Source organism: Triticum dicoccoides, chromosome 3B (genome assembly GCF_002162155.2).
Source record: "Triticum dicoccoides isolate Atlit2015 ecotype Zavitan chromosome 3B, WEW_v2.0, whole genome shotgun sequence".
NCBI classification, from domain to species: Eukaryota; Viridiplantae; Streptophyta; class Magnoliopsida; order Poales; family Poaceae; genus Triticum; species Triticum dicoccoides.
Window position 1 is genome coordinate 854,905,707 of NC_041385.1, and position 17,505 is coordinate 854,923,211.

Below are 17,505 nucleotides of genomic sequence, written 5' to 3' on the forward strand. Positions count from 1 at the left end.
TACTCGTTATCCCGTAGCCTGGCAATATATGTCCCGCACTAGGTTCACCTCAGTAGCGGCCATACCATTAGCCTTAAAAAACAGCAGGCTGTCATCTGCGAATAACAAGTGGTTAACTGATGGCGCCGATGGTGCCACCAGCAGGCCACTCAAATTTGATGACTCGTCTCTAGATTTTAGGAGGCACGTAAGGCCCTCTGCTGCTATTAAGAATAGGTATGGGGATATTGGGTCCCCTTGTCTGATTCCACGTGTAGGAGTAAATTCATCAAGCTTCTTACCGTTAAACTAGACAGAGAACTTCACTGCTGTTACTAGTCCCATAACGATATTTATCCATCTTTCTGTGAAGCCTAGTTTCACCATAATTGACCTGAGATATACCCACTCCACCCTGTCATAGGCTTTCGCCATGTCAAGTTTCAAAGCGCAAGACTGGTGCTTTTTTGCTATATTTCTTTTCATGAAATGTAGGCATTCATACGCCGTGAAGATGTTGTCTGTAATCAGTCTCCCAGGCACAAAAGCTGACTGCTCTTCGGAAATTAAATCCGGAAGTACTAACTTGAGCCGATTTGCAATTACCTTAGAGGCAATTTTATATAAAACATTGCACAAACTTATCGGCCGGAACTGAGTTAGCAATGTAGGATTTTTTACCTTTGGGATCAATACTAGGATTGTGTCATTAATGCTGGCTCGAGACTCATTACCCTCAACAATCCTCAAAACTGCTCTTGTGACATCATCTCCGCAAATCTCCCAATGGCGCTGAAAAAAGTGTGCTGGGAACCCATCCGGACCGGGCGACTTTGTAGGAAACATCTGAAAAAAGAGCCGTCTTGACTTCCTTGTCAGTATAAGGGGCATTAAGAATCTCATTCATACCCTGAGTCACCTTGCGTGACACCGTCGAGATCACTTGGTCCATGTTCTGTACGCCTTCAGAAGTGTAAAGCGTTTTATAAAACGAGGTCGTTAAGGCTTCCATCTCTAGTAAATCTTATGTGAGCTGGCCATCTTCCCGCTGGAGTGCTTTTATCTTGTTCTTCCTCCTTCACCGACTGACTCTAAGGTGAAAGAAATAAGTGTTTTTATCCCCGTGCATTAGCCACTCTAATCTAGCTCTTTGGCGCCACAAAATCTCTTCATAATGGTATAATTCAACCAGTGTTTCCGTTATTTTTAATTCCTCATGATTGGGGCCAGATCTTCCTGGGGATGTGCGCAACTCCTGTAGCCTGCGGAGCAGTCCCGCGATCTGCAGCCTATCATTCCCGAAATGATTGCGGTCCCACCAGGACATATCGCCTGAGACACGCGTCAGCTTTTGTCGCATTGTGTCCACTGAATCCCCATGCTGCTGCTGTCCCCATCCTGCCGCAATTACTGCTGTGTGTGAATCATCCCTCTCCCAGCAGAGCTCGTACTTAAATGGTCTCGGTCCACGTGCACATGCATGCACGTCGCGAAAACTGAGAAGCAATGGGACGTGATCAGAAGTGGTAGCTATCTTATGTTCCACTGTTGCATCTGGGAAGGCCAATAGCCTCTCCGGATTTGCTACCCCTCTGTCAAGCCAGACCCTGGTGTACGTTCCACCTGTCACCCTTCGCTCAAAGGTTCACTTGTTTCCCCTGTACCCCAAATCAGTAAGGCCACAAGTATCAAGAGCATCCCGAAACAAATCCATATGTGCTTGGCTTCTTGCTGCCACTCCATCATGTTCATGTGCATGTAGAACCTCATTGAAGTCTCCCATAACCACCCATGGCAGATTATGTGTTCCCACAATTCCGGTAAGCATGTTCCAGGTTTTGTAGCGTTCATTTACCTGTGCCTCACCATAAACGAACGTAACCCTGGTTTTGATCTCCACCATTTCTTCAACAGTTACATCAATGTGATACTCAGAATAACCAACAATTTCTAGCTTTATTTCCTCATTCCAAAAGATACATAGTCCTCCACTCCTACCCGAACTGCTCACTGCAAAACTTTTATTATAACCTAGTGTCCCTGCTAAATTCTCTACTCGAGAGCCCTCCAACTGTGTTTCAACAATACAAGCTATGGAGGGGGCAAATCGCCTCGTGAGGTCACGAAGCTCATGAACTGTCGCCGGTTTGCCAGCCCCGCGGCAGTTCCAGCACAGGAGACTCATTGCGCCTGGCGCGACCCCACTAGGGGGCCCGCCAAATGCGCATCGGGGTTCTTGGTAGGAGCTGAACTTTTTGGTGTAACCGTCTCATTTGCACTTGAGCTGGGTTTGGTCCTCTTCGACTCCTGTTTCAAGGAGGGACTTACTGGCACTTTCGGTGGTGGAAGCATTGGGGCTTTGTTCGTCATGACTGGTGTAGGGGGAAGCTGTGGTTTAAGACTAGGCTGCACCAGAGCCCCCCTCTTCCTGTTTTGATCAGCATCTTCCATCATAACATCACGTTCGTGATCCTCTTCTTCCATGTTCTCTTCTAATTCCATACTGTTATATTGGGTGGTGCCACGGCCCCGGCCACCACTAGAGCGACCTCGGCCCCTTCCACTCCGTTTTCCTCTGGTTTCTCCAGGGCCTTGACCCGGTCCTTTGAACTATGAAGCTTTCAGGTCCTTGAAGACCAACGCCTCCTGTGGCCAAACGCCATCTCCACACTCCTTGAAAAGGTGCCCTAAATAGCCACATACAGCACACCAGTCAGGCAGCCTTTCAAATTTAACCCTGAAGATTACACGCTGCATACCTTCCTTCTTCTTGATCACCAGGGAAACGGCATTCTTCAAGGGTTTAGTCACGTCAATCCTCACACGAACGCGTGCAAAATTCCATTCAAAGTCCTGAGATTTTGGTTCGGCGTATATGAATTCTCCCACCGTGGCTGAGAGCGCTTTAATCTTTGGATAAAAACCATCGGGCAGGTCATGGATTTGCATCCATATTTCTATCTTTGTGAGGTCAATCAAGGAGGGCTTTGTGAAACCATCCTAGGGAGTAATGACCACCGCTTTACCCTTGAACGTCCAAGGGCCATCTTGCATTACCCATTCCCAGTCGCCTAGGCACGAGAATTGCAGCGTATACAATTTGTCCTCCAGCGGTCTGATTTTTACCTCCTTGGCCAGATCCCAAGCAACCCTCATGTTCTTGAAAAACCAATATTGGCTGTACGTTTTCTTAGTATGAACCCTAGCTAGGGCCATCCATCTGGTTGATTCTTCAGGGAGTTGCTCCTCCTCAACCACAACATCTTGCAGGTCTCCTTCCTTCAATCCGAGCTCTGCAATCATTGCTTCCAAATCAGCATCTGCTACGCCCATGGGCGTGCCGTCCTCCTTAGATCTCTTGCCTGAAGAAACTGGTTCTGCAGGCGGTATTGTCCCCATCGCTTCCTCCGATCCCGCCATCGTCGAGGCTCACGAGCCCCAGATCACCGGCGGGGGGAGAGAGGCAGGGTAGATCAGGTTCTCTATGATGGGGGGGGTGAAGAAATTGTTGGGGAACGTAGCAGAAATTCAAAATTTTCCTACGTGTCACCAAGATCTATCTATGGAGAAACCAACAACGAGGGGAAGGAGAGTGCATCTACATACCCTTGTAGATCGCTAAGCGGAAGCGTTCAAGAGAACGGGGTTGATGGAGTCGTACTCGTCGTGATTCAAATCACCGAAGATCCTAGTGCCGAACGGACGGCACCTCCGCTTCAACACACGTGCAGCCCGGTGACGTCTCCCACGCCTTGATCCAGCAAGGAGAGAGGGAGAGGTTGACGAAGACTCCATCCAGCAGCAGCACAACGGCGTGGTGGTGGTGGAGGAGCGTGGCAATCCTGCAGGGCTTCGCCAAGCACCTGCGGGAGAGGAGGAGGTGTCACGGGAGGGAGGGAGGCGCCAGGGACTCAGGTGTGGCTTCCCTCCCTCCCCTCCACTATATATAGGGGCAAGGGAGAGGGGGGGGGCGCAGGCTTGGCCCTTCCTCCAAGGAAGGGTGCGGCCAGGGAGGAGTCCATCCTCCCTAAGGCACCTAGGAGGTGTCTTCCCCCTTTAGGACTCTCCCTTTCCCTTATCTCTTGGCGCATGGGCCTCTTGGGGGGGCGCACTAGCCCACCTGGGGCTGGTCCCCTCCCACACTTGGCCCATGCAGCCCTCCAAGGATGGTGGCCCCACTTGGTGGACCCCCGGGACCCTCCCGGTAGTCCCGGTACATTACCGATAAAACCCGAAACTTTCCCGGTGACCAAAACAGGACTTCCCATATATAATTCTTTACCTCCGGACCATTTCGGAACTCCTCGTGACGTCCGAGATCTCATCCGGGACTCCAAACAACATTCGGTAACCACATACAAACTTCCTTTATAACCCTAGCGTCATCGAACCTTAAGTGTGTAGACCCTACGGGTTCGGGAACCATGCAGACATGACCGAGACGTTCTCCGGTCAATAACCAACAGCGGGATCTGGATACCCATGTTGGCTCCCACATGTTCCACGATGATCTCATCGGATGAACCACGATGTCAAGGACTCAATCAATCCCGTATACAATTCCCTTTGTCTAGCGGTATTGTACTTGCCCGAGATTCGATCGTCGGTATCCCGATACCTTGTTCAATCTCGTTACCGGCAAGTCTCTTTACTCGTTCCGTAATACATCATCCCGTGATCAACCCCTTGGTCACATTGTGCACATTATGATGATGTCCTACCGAGTGGGCCCAGAGATACCCCTCCGTCAACCGGAGTGACAAATCCCAGTCTCGATTCGTGCCAACCCAACAGACACTTTCGGAGATACCTGTAATGCACCTTTATAGCCACCCAGTTACGTTGTGACATTTGGTACACCCAAAGCATTCCTACGGTATCCGGGAGTTGCACAATCTCATGGTCTAAGGAAATGATACTTGACATTAGAAAAGCTTTAGCATACGAACTACGATCTTTGTGCTAGGCTTAGGATTGAGTCTTGTCCATCACATCATTCTCCTAATGATGTGATCCCGTTATCAACGACATCCAATGTCCATGGTCAGGAAACCGTAACCATCTATTGATCAACGAGCTAGTCAACTAGAGGCTTACTAGGGACATGGTGTTGTCTATGTACCCACACATGTATCTGAGTTTCCTATCAATACAATTATAGCATGGATAATAAACGATTATCACGAACAAGGAAATATAATAATAACTAATTTATTATTGCCTCTAGGGCATATTTCCAACAGTCTCCCACTTGCACTAGAGTCAATAATCTAGTTCACATCGCCATGTGATTAACACTCACAGGTCACATCGCCATGTGACCAACATCCAAAGAGTTTACTAGTGTCACTAAACTAGTTCACATCATCATGTGATTAAGACTCAATGAGTTCTGGGGTTTGATCATGTTTTGCTTGTGAGAGAGGTTTTAGTCAACGGATCTGAACCTTTCAGATCCGTGTGTGCTTTGCAAATTTCTAGGTCATATTGTAAACGCTGCTTCCACGCTCCAATTGGAGCTATTCCAAATGGTTGCTCCACTATATGTATCCGGTTTGCTACTCAGAGTCACTCGGATAGGTGTTAAAGCTTGCACCGACGTAACCCTTTACGTCGAACTCTTTATCACCTCCATAATCAAGAAACATGTCCTTATTTACTCCAAGGACAATTTTGACCGCTGTCCAATGATCCCCATTCCTGGATCATTCTTGTACCCCTTGACTGACTCATGGCAAGGCACACTTCCGGTGCGGTATACAGCATAGCATACTATAGAGCCTACGTCTAAAGCATAGGGGACGACCTTCGTCCTTTCTCTCTTTTCTGCCGTGGTCAAGCTTTAAGTCTTAACTTCATACCTTACATCTCAGGCAAGAACTCCTTCTTTGACTGATCCATCTTGAACACCTTCAAGATCATGTCAAGGTATATGCTCATTTGAAAGTACCATTAAGCGGTTTTGATCTATCCTCATAGATCTTGATGCTCAATGTTTAAGTAGCTTAATCCAGGTTTTCACTTGAAAAACACTTTTCAAATAACCCTATATGCTTTACAGAAAATTCTACATCATTTCTGATCATCAATATGTCAACGACATATACTCATCAGAAATTCTATAGTGCTCCCACTCACTTCTTCGGAAATACAAGTTTCTCACAAACTTTGTATAAACCCAAAATCTTTGATCATTTCATCAAAGCGTATATTCCAACTCCAAGATGCTTACTCCAGTCCTTAGAAGGATCGCTAGAGCCAGCATACCTTTTAGCATCCTTAGGATCGACAAAAACTTTCTGATTGTATCACATACAACCTTTCCTTACAAAACTGGTAAGGAAACTCGTTTTGACATCCATCTGCCAGATTTCATAAATGCAGCTAATGCTAACATGATTCCGACGGAATTAAGCATCGCTACGGATGAGAAAATCTCATCGTAGTCAACTCCTTGAATTTGTGAAAAACTCTTTGCCACAAGTCGAGCTTCATAGACGGTGACATTACCGTCCACGTCCGTCTTCTTCTTAAAGATCCATTTATCTCAATGGCTTGCCGATTAACGGGTAAGTCCACCAAAGTCCATGCTTTGTTCTGATACATGGATCCTATCTCGGATTTCATGGCTTCTAACCATTTGTTGGAATATGGGCCCACCATTGCTTCTCCATAGCTCGTAGGTTCATTGTTGCAATATGACCTTCAAGACAGGATTACCGTACCACTCTGAAGTAGTACGCATCCTTGTCACCCTACGAGGTACGGTAGTGACTTGATCCGAAACTTCATGATCACTATCATAAGCTTCTACTTCCATTGGTGTAGGCGCCACAGGAACAACTTCCTGTGCCCTGCTGCACACTAGTTGAAGTGATGGTTCAATAACCTCATCAAGTCTCCACCATCCTCCCACTCAATTCTTTCGAGAGAAACTTTTCCTCGAGAAAGGACCCGTTTCTAGAAACAATTACTTTTGCTTCTGGATCTTGAGATAGGAGGTATACCCAACTATTTTGGGTGTCCTATGAAGATGTATTTATCCGTTTTGGGTTCGATCTTATCACGATGAAACTTTTTTACATAAGCGTCGCAGCCCCAAACTTTTAAGAAACGACAACTTAGGTTTCTCCAAACCATAGTTCAAACAGTGCCGTCTCAACGGAATTACGTGGTGCCCTATTAAAGTGAGTGCGGTTGTCTCTAATGCCTAACCCATGAACGATAGTGGTAATTCGATAAGAGACATCATGGTACGCACCATATCTAACAGGGTGCAACTATGATGTTCGGACACACCATCATACTATGGTGTTCCAGGCGGTATTAATTGTGAAACAATTTCCACAATGTCTTAATAGCGTGCCAAAGCTCGTAACTCAGATACGCATCTCTATGATCATATCATAGACATTTTATCCTCTTGTCACGATGATCTTTAACTTCACTCTAAAATTACTTGAACCATTCAATAATTCAGATTTGCGTTTCATCAAGTAAATATACTCAACATCTACTCGAATCATCTGTGAAGTAAGAGCATAACGATATTCACTGCATGCCTCAGCACTCATTGGACTGCACACATCAAAGTGTGTTACTTCCAACAAGTTGCTATCTTACTGAAAACGAGACTTTTCAGTCATCTTGCCTATGTGGTATGATTTGCATATCTCAAGTGATTAAAAATCAAGTGAGTCCAAACGATCCATCTGCATGGAGTTTCTTCATGCGTATACACCAATAGACATGGTTTGCATGTCTCAAACTTTTCGAAACGAGTGAGTCCAAAGATCCATCAACATGGAGCTTCTTCATGCGTTTTACACCAATATGACTTACATGGCAGTGCCACAAGCAGGTGGTACTATTATTACTATCTTATATCTTTTGGCATGAAAATGTGTATCACTACGATCGAGATTTCAATAAACCATTCATTTTAGGTGCAAGACCATTGTAGGCATTATTCAAATAAACAGAGTAACCATTATTCTCCTTAAATGAACAACCGTACTGCGATAGACATAATCCAATCATGTCTATGCTCAACGCAAACACCAAATAACAATTATTTAGGTTTAACACCAATCTCGATGGCAGAGGGAGCGTGCGATGCTTGATCACATCAACCTTGGAAACACTTCCAACACATATCGTCGGCTCACCTTTAGCTAGTCTCCGTTTATTCCATAGCTTTTATTTTGAGTTACTAACACTTAGCAACCGAACCGGTATCTAATACCCTGGTGCTACTAGGAGTACTAGTAAAATACACATTAACATAATGTATATCCAATACACTTCTATCGACCTTGCCAGCCTTCTCATGTACCAAGTATCCAGGGTGGTTCCGCTTCAGTGTCCGTTCCTCTCATTACAGAAGCACTTAGTCTTGGGTTTGGGTTCAACCTTGGGTTTCTTCACTAGAGCAGCAACTGTTTTGCCGTTTCATGAAGTATCCCTTGTTGTCCTTGCCCTTCTTGAAACTAGTGGTTTTACCAACCATCAACAATTGATGCTCCTACTTGACTTCTACTTTCGCGGTGTCAAACATCGCGAATACTTCAAGGATCATCATATCTATCCCTGGTATGTCATAGTTCATCACGAAGTTCTAGCAGCTTGGTGGCAATGACTTTGGAGAAACATCACTATCTCATCTGGAAGATCAACTCCCACTCGATTTAAGTGATTGTTGTACTCAGACAATCTGAGCACAAGCTCAATGATTGAGCTTTTCTCCCTTAGTTTGCAGGCTTAGAAAATCGTCGGAGGTCTTATACCTCTTGACGTGGGCACGAGCCTGAAATCCCAATTTCAGCCCTCAGAACATCTCATATGTTCCGTGACGTTTCAAAACGTCTTTGGTGCCTCAATTCTAAGCCGTTTAACATTACCGAACTATCGCGTAGTCATCAAAACGTGTGTGTCAGATGTTCGCAACATCCACAGACCACGTTCGAGCTCCAGCACACCGAGTGGTGCATTAAGGACATAAGCTTTCTACTGACCGCATAATTGCTACTGTCAACTTTCAACTATATTTTCTCTAGGAACATATCTAAACAGTGGAACTAAAGCGCGAGCTTACGACATAATTTGCAAAGGGCTTTTGACTATGTTCAGGATAATTAAGTTCATCTAATGAACTCCCACTCAGATAGACATCCCTCTAGTCATCTAAGTGATTACATGATCCGAGTCAACTAGGCCGTGTTCGATCATCACGTAAGACGGACTAGTCATCGTCGGTGAACATCTTCATGTTGATCGTATCTACCATACGACTCATGCTCGACCTTTCGGTCTCTTGTGTTCCGAGGCCATGTCTGTACATGCTAGGCTCGTCAAGTCAACCTAAGTGTATTGCGTGTGTAAATCTGGCTTACACCCGTTATATGTGAACGTAAGAATCTATCACACCCGATCATCACGTGGTGCTTCGAAACGACGAACTTTCGCAACGGTGCACAGTTAGGGGGAACACTTTCTTGAAATTTTAATGAGGGATCATCTTATTTACTACCGTCGTTCTAAGCAAATAAGATGCATAAACATGATAAACATCACATGCAATCAAAAAGTGACATGATATGGCCAATATCATTTTGCTCCTTTTGATCTCCATCTTCGGGGCTCCATGATCATCATCATCACCAGCATGACACCATGATCTCCATCATCATGATCTCCATCATTGTGTCTTCATGAAGTTGTCTCGCCAACTATTACTTCTACTACTATGGCTACCGGTTAGCAATAAAGTAAAGTAATTACATGGCGTTGTTTAATGACACGCAGGTCATACAATAAATTAAGACAACTCCTATGGCTCCTGCCGGTTGTCATACTCATCGACATGCAAGTCGTGATTCCTATTACAAGAACATGATCAATCTCATACATCACATATCATTCATCACATTCTTCTTGGCCATATCACATCACATAGCATACCCTGCAAAAACAAGTTAGACGTCCTCTAATTGTTGTTTGCATGTTTTACGTGGCTGCTATGGGTTTCTAGCAAGAACGTTTCTTACCTACGCAAAACCACAACGTGATATGTCAATTGCTATTTACCCTTCATAAGGACCCTTTTCATCGAATCCGTTCTGACTAAAGTGGGAGAGACTGGCACCCGCTAGCCACCTTATGCACCAAGTGCATGCCAGTCGGTGGAACCTGTCTCACGTAAGTGTACGTGTAAGGTCGGTCCGGGCCGCTTCATCCCACAATACCGTCGAAACAAGATTGGACTACTAATGGTAAGCATATTGAACAAAATCAACGCCCACAACTACTTTGTGTTCTACTCGTGCAAAGAGTCTACGCAATAGACCTAGCTCATGATGCCACTGTTGGAGAACGTAGCAGAAATTCAAAATTTTCCTACGTGTCACCAAGATCTATCTATGGAGAAACCAGCAATGAGGGGAAGGAGAGTGCATCTACATACCCTTGTAGATCGCTAAGCGGAAGCGTTCAAGAGAACGGGGTTGATGGAGTCGTACTCGTCGTGATTCAAATCACCGAAGATCCTAGTGCCGAACGGACGGCACCTCCGCGTTCAACACACGTGCAGCCCGGTGACGTCTCCCACGCCTTGATCCAGCAAGGAGAGAGGGAGAGGTTGAGGAAGATTCCATCCAGCAGCAGCACAACGGCGTGGTGGTGGTGGAGGAGCGTGGCAATCCTGCAGGGCTTCGCCAAGCACCTGCGGGAGAGGAGGAGGTGTCATGGGAGGGAGGGAGGCGCCAGGGACTCAGGTGTGGCTTCCCTCCCTCCCCTCCACTATATATAGGGGCAAGGGAGAGAGGGGGGGCAGCCTTGGCCCTTCCTCCAAGGAAGGGTGCGGCCAGGGAGGAGTCCATCCTCCCTAAGGCACCTAGGAGGTGCCTTCCCCCTTTAGGACTCTCCCTTTCCCTTATCTCTTGGCGCATGGGCCTCTTGGGGGGCGCACCAGCCCACCTGGGGCTGGTCCCCTCCCACACTTGGCCCATGCAGCCCTCCGAGGATGGTGGCCCCACTTGGTGGACCCCCGGGACCCTCCCGGTGGTCCCGTACATTACCGATAAAACCCGAAACTTTTCCGGTGACCAAAACAGGACTTCCCATATATAATTCTTTACCTCCGGACCATTCCGGAACTCCTCTTGACGTCCGGGATCTCATCCGGGACTCTGAACAACATTTGGTAACCACATACAAACTTCCTTTATAACCCTAGCATCATCGAACCTTAAGTGTGTAGACCCTACGGGTTCGGGAACCATGCAGACATGACCGAGACGTTCTCCGGTCAATAACCAACAACGGGATCTGGATACCCATGTTGGCTCCCACATGTTCCACGATGATCTCATCGGATGAACCACGATGTCAAGGACTCAATCAATCCCGTATACAATTCCCTTTGTCTAGCGGTATTGTACTTGCCCGAGATTCGATCGTCGGTATCCCGATACCTTGTTCAATCTCGTTACCGGCAAGTCTCTTTACTCATTCCGTAACACATCATCCCGTGATCAACCCCTTGGTCACATTGTGCACATTATGATGATGTCCTACCGAGTGGGCCCAGAGATACCTCTCCGTCAACCGGAGTGACAAATCCCAGTCTCGATTCGTGCCAACCCAACAGACACTTTCGGAGATACCTGTAATGCACCTTAATAGCCACCCAGTTACATTGTGACGTTTGGTACACCCAAAGCATTCCTACGGTATCCGGGAGTTGCACAATCTCATGGTCTAAGGAAATGATACTTGACATTAGAAAAGCTTTAGCATACGAACTACGATCTTTGTGCTAGGCTTAGGATTGGGTCTTGTCCGTCACATCATTCTCGTAATGATATGATCCCATTATCAACGACATCCAATGTCCATGGTCAGGAAACCGTAACCATCTATTGATCAACGAGCTAGTCAACTAGAGGCTTACTAGGGACATGGTGTTGTCTATGTACCCACACATGTATCTGAGTTTCCTACCAATACAATTATAGTATGGATAATAAACGATTATCATGAACAAGGAAATATAATAATAACTAATTTATTATTGCCTCTAGGGCATATTTCCAACAGAAATCGCTGCCGCCACCGAGAGGAAGCAAAACCCTAACGAGAGGGTACTGTGTAGCAGGCCACACGTCCACTTTGCTATCCGGTCGCTGAAATGGGCCCCATGCCACAATGGCATGCCTAATCAACACTTGGTTTGTATAGAAACGTGATTTGCACCGTATATGCACGTCAAAACCAATTTTTCATTTATTCGTGGGGGGCTGACAAGCGGACCCTTGCGGCCGTGGCATGGTATTTTTCATGAGAAAAAAGTTCAAGGTTTTTTTGTTGCTAAATAGCAGGCCACACGTCCACTTTGCCATCCGGTCGCTGAAATGGGCCCCATGCCACATTGGCATGCCTAATCAACACTTGGTTCGTATAGAAACGTGATTTGCACCGTATGTGCACGTCAAAACCAAGTTACGACATCAGTTTAATGTATGCCGCAAGTTTTAGCACTAAACTGACTTTTTGCATCAAGTTGTGACACCAGTGGTGTAACTGACTCTTCTTTTTGCGGGGGAATTTCAGGAGCATTATTCAAATAAAGGCATTTGCTGAACAGTCAGTCAACAGGTTGCTGATCAGGAAGATAGGAGTTTTGTCCAACCAGCTTTTAGTCACATCAATTGTGCTAGAATGCTTTGACAAACATATGAACCAGGCTATTAGCTGATCTTACTACATATTGAATAACAAAATAATTGAAACAACTAGCAAGCTCTTCAATTTCTATAAAAAATTGGTGCCGCGACTGAATGATAGTCATGGCGAGTGGTCCAGAGGTTCACCAACTCTAGGCAATCCGTCTACAGAATGACGTTTGTAAGAGCATCTCCAGCCGCGGCCCCAACAAGGCCCCCCAGGCGATTTTTGGGCGCCAGTGCCGAAAAATCGGCCCAGTCGCGCCCTCAAAGGCCCAATTTTCGCCGGCTCGGGCCGAAATTGGCGTCGGCGGACCCAGGCCGAACCCGGTGCACTCGGGGGTGCTCGGGGGCGCCGGCCGAATCGTTTTTGGTGCGAAAGTCGGCAGGCCCTCCTTGGCAGCGACTCGGCTCTTCTCGCCGCTTCGTCATCCTCATCGCCTCGGTTCCCGCGGCGAATCAATGCCAAAGCTGCCGCGCTGCCGCGCCGGTCAGCCTCCTCCATTGACGCCTCACGGGCGGCGCAGTGAAGACCGGACGACGCGCGTCCCTCGCCCTCCACGCGTAACACGGCGGCCACGCGTGCCCGCGGCGCCTCCGCCTATATAAGCCGCCCCCAGTGCGCCGGTGACGCACAAACTCTCCACCGTCGACGCCCCATTCCTCCCCCGTCCCTCCCTCTTCTCTCGCCTTTCCAGTTCAACCATGGCCGAGCGCTTCCCAGGCGAACGGCTTCGGCCGACGCCACCTCCGCGAGGACGAAGCTCGGCTCCTCTATGAGGCCGAGTACCCGGTCCCGCCGGACATGCGGGTGCCTGGGGCGTGGAGGATCAGCGCCGGCGGGGTCTCGGTGCCAACACCGCCCACCGGGGCGGCGCGGCGCACGAAGATCGCGCATATCCGCGCATCTCTGCCGCAGGCGGCGAGGGAAGGCCCACGGTACATCCCCGACAGCCTGCTTTGGGAGCCCTATTTTCGCTGCCGCCACGCCGAGCAGCTGGAGGCCACCAACAGCATCGTGCCCTCCGAGAGGCTCAACTCCGAAGGCCGCCGCCGATGGTGGGGCGTGCCCGGCCGCACGCTCGAGGCCGTCCTCGAGTACATCAAGGGCGGCAACACGCCTAGGCTGGAGTACCTCGCTCCCCCGTCTTTCTCCCGCCGGCGTGGGATCTCGTGGACGTCGAGGCGCATGGACCCCGGGGCGTCCTCCTCCTCGTCCGGCCGCTCGTCCGGCCACTCGTCCGGCTCTCCCTGCCTCCGCCCCGTCAAGCCAGAGCCACATGACACACCGGTCAGCCACCGCACCCGCAGCTCCAGCGTCCGCATCGCCGACTCCTCCCCCGCCTCTGGTCGCCTCGTCCTCGTCAGGCCGAAGCCGGAGCCCGGCCTCCCCGTGGAGTACGATGAGATAGCCCGGCGTGGCTTCTCCGACGAGGAGGCCCTACAGTGGGCGCGGGACGACTACCTCCGCGACGAGATGGTCCGGCAGTGCCGGGCCCTGGAGGAGATAGCGGCCCGCAAGCGTGGGCGCGAGGACGAGCTCGGTGTGGTGATCCTCGACAGCGACAAGGATGAGGACGCCCTCGGACCGTCCAACACGCCGCGCCAACCTAGGGAGGGGTGAAGCAGGGACGACGGCCGCGGAGGAGGCGACGACGACGACGACGACGACGACGACGGCGGCGGCGGCGACTACACGAAGTTCTACAGGCTCCTCAGCATGTAGAGCTTCAAGGGCGGCGGGCGGCGAGGAGCGGCGAGGGCGACGGCGGGCCTAGTAGCTTTATTCCTTTTTTGTAAAATATTTTAAATATGTATGAACTCGCCGAAGTTTGGTTGAATTTGCGCCTAGTTTGCGAAGTTTGGATGAATTTGCGCCTGGTTTGTGTTTTTCAAAAAAATGTGTGGGCGCCGTGACTGGGGGCATCACGCCCCAGCACGCGGTTTTCGACGGTGCGTCCCCAGGGGCGATTTTTAGCGCCTCCTGAGGGGCCAACGGCTGAAGATGCTCTAAATCCCCTAAGCTTGGCTAAGATGACATCGTATCGTACTGCCATGGCCTCCGCAATGAGACGATTAGTTACTCCCAGGTATAGCTTTCTCCACGCCCTAGAAATGAACTGGATGATCGAGCAACACCCCCAGCCCCTCCTCTCCAATCTTCTTGCTTGATCGCAGCGTGGGTGTTAATCTTGGCATAATCTGCGTCTTGCGGACGCCAACCATGGGCGGGCATCACTAGAGCATGATGTCAAGGAATATCCAGGAGTGTGAGGGCCTCCCTAATAAGATGAACAGAGGTCGCCGTGTCGAAGCCTTCCTCCTCAGGCTGCAATCTATTTCTTGAGTGCCAAATTGACCACATGACAGAAACCATGATAGAACTCTCCCTGCCAGTAAACCTATCATCACACGCAATGTCCTTGGCCTACGTTGATGGATGTAGCCTAGGCATATGGAAGTCGAACAGCTGTTGCGCCTCGTCCCACAAACGTTTGGCATGTGAACATTTCAACAGTGCATGCTTCAGATCTTCATCCATAGCCATACATATTCTTGCAAAGACCAATCTTTCTCGTAAAAAAATTGTTCTGATCGGTTCAGTAAGTTTCGTGAGTGTTCTTTACGAAACAATTGGTACTGGAAGACAGGTGTGAAAGTGGGGATCCATCCACGCTTTACATGGCCCAGTGTGTCAAACACAAAAGACACACGAAATGGAAGCATTTTCTCCAGCAGCGTCTTTGTCAGGACTGCAGAGAAGTCCCAGGATCCCTTGGAAAATAGATAGGAGGTTTGGAAAATTTCTGTTATGACAATGACAAGTTGTAACTGTTTGAGAGTAACCTCTAGCAGCGCAAGCGAAGTCCGGGTTACTTTTGTGCGGCAGATAAAAGTGGAGCCTCCGATCTATTATTTTATAATCCCACATGTATTTGTTTAGTGTAAATTTGAGTGCAATGTATAGTACAGGTTGAATAATACTTCGATCTTTAGTGGAAAGCTTTGTGTGAAATTTGTATGTCAATGGTAGAATAATGGAATTAGCAGACGGAGAAACATAAAATTGCAATTAATGAAGCACGGCCAAGCGATGCATTTGTTTCTCCTTATCGAGAAGAGGCACTTGTATTTTGTTGTTACTGAAACGGGCAGAAGAGGGAAGAAACGGAGTGCGCTCAGTTTCCTCTCGAAAACTATTGGGTGGTTTACCAGGCCACACTTATCTAAAATAGGCTGCTCTCAAACAGTTACTACATGTCATTGTCAGAAGGCAAAATTTTCAAAACGTCCGTATTCATATGTACAGGGTCGACGACTTTGATCAGTGGAGCTGCCGTCTTATGGCAGGCTACTCTTTCTCTCTTTTCCTGCTCATAGTACAACTATGACATAAAGTGTCTCTGACATTATCTCTTCCCTCTCTCTCAAAATCATTGATTTAATATCTTTCTCACAGTTTAGATTGTTCATATCCTCCAAACCAAAATTTTAAACATTTTACATATTTGCATTCACGGTGTCAAGACCTTTAGAACAAGATCAATCTTGGATACATTTCAAACACGTTAAAATATCAGCATTTCAATCCACTTTTCATGCAATCTATTTTGAGTGTGCAAAATTAGTTTCTTGAAACGAGTGAAATCATATTTTGGAAATGAATGAAAATATTCTTTTAAATGAGTGATTTTTTTTATTAAGTGAAACCAGTATTTTAAAATGAGCGACATATAATTTTTGAATTTAGTTAAATATGTATTTTGAAATTAATGAATTTATCTTTTTGAAATGAGTGAAATCTACTAGTTGAAATGAGTCAACTCATTTTTTTGAAATGAGTGAATTTTGTTAATTAATTGAAATAAGTGTTTGGAAATGAGTGCAATATGAATTTTAAAATATAATATTTTTTCAATAAAGCACAATCAGTTTTCTCCCAAAAAAGGGTCGATTTTATTAGCTTAAAATGAGGCATCAAGAGAATACAAACACGATGAGCACACACCCGGCCTCTGCATGGCTAGGAAATGCAAATGATCGGATCCATGATCGGCAAAATATAGGAAAGACCATATCGACACTAACCATCTCCAGACACCATATGAGCGTCGAGGTTATTCAACAACAACACCTTCAAGAAGGGAGCGGCACTTAATTGCCGTTGTCAATGGATCCATCCAGTCAAGGCCAGAATCTAGGTTTTCACCCTGACAGTCTGAGCATATTCGAGCAATGCCTTCAATAAGATAACGACGTATAACCATCGCCATTGCCAGACTTCAGATCTAGGTCTACACCCCGGAGCTCGATACCGGGTACTCAAGAAGCACCACCATCGACGTCACAAATGTATTGTCGCCACCACTTTCCACAACCCCAACAGCTCCGCTGCATAATCATTCCTCTGCCTCAAGCCTCCATCTATAGTTTGCATCCCATCGTCAAAGTCAAACATCAGATCTGAAGAGATGAACTCCCTGAAGATCTTTCGATGTCGACCGCCAACGTGGAGCCACAGGAGGTCGCTGCACCATCACAATCTACAGCCGCCGCCGCTAGGCCGACCAAGATCTGGATCATTGTCACCGCTCGAGGTACCGTGGACCGACGACGGGAGACCAAGCCGCCATCTAGCAAAGCCCAGCCCAGCACCGCCGGAGGCCGCACGCATCCACCACATCCGTTGGAACAACTCCACGCTAAGGAAGTCCATGCGCTGCAGCAGCGCCCCAACCAGCGGCCACCCATGCAAGCATGAACATCCCCATCGTCATAGCCTGAACTAGCTGCTAGGGAGCGC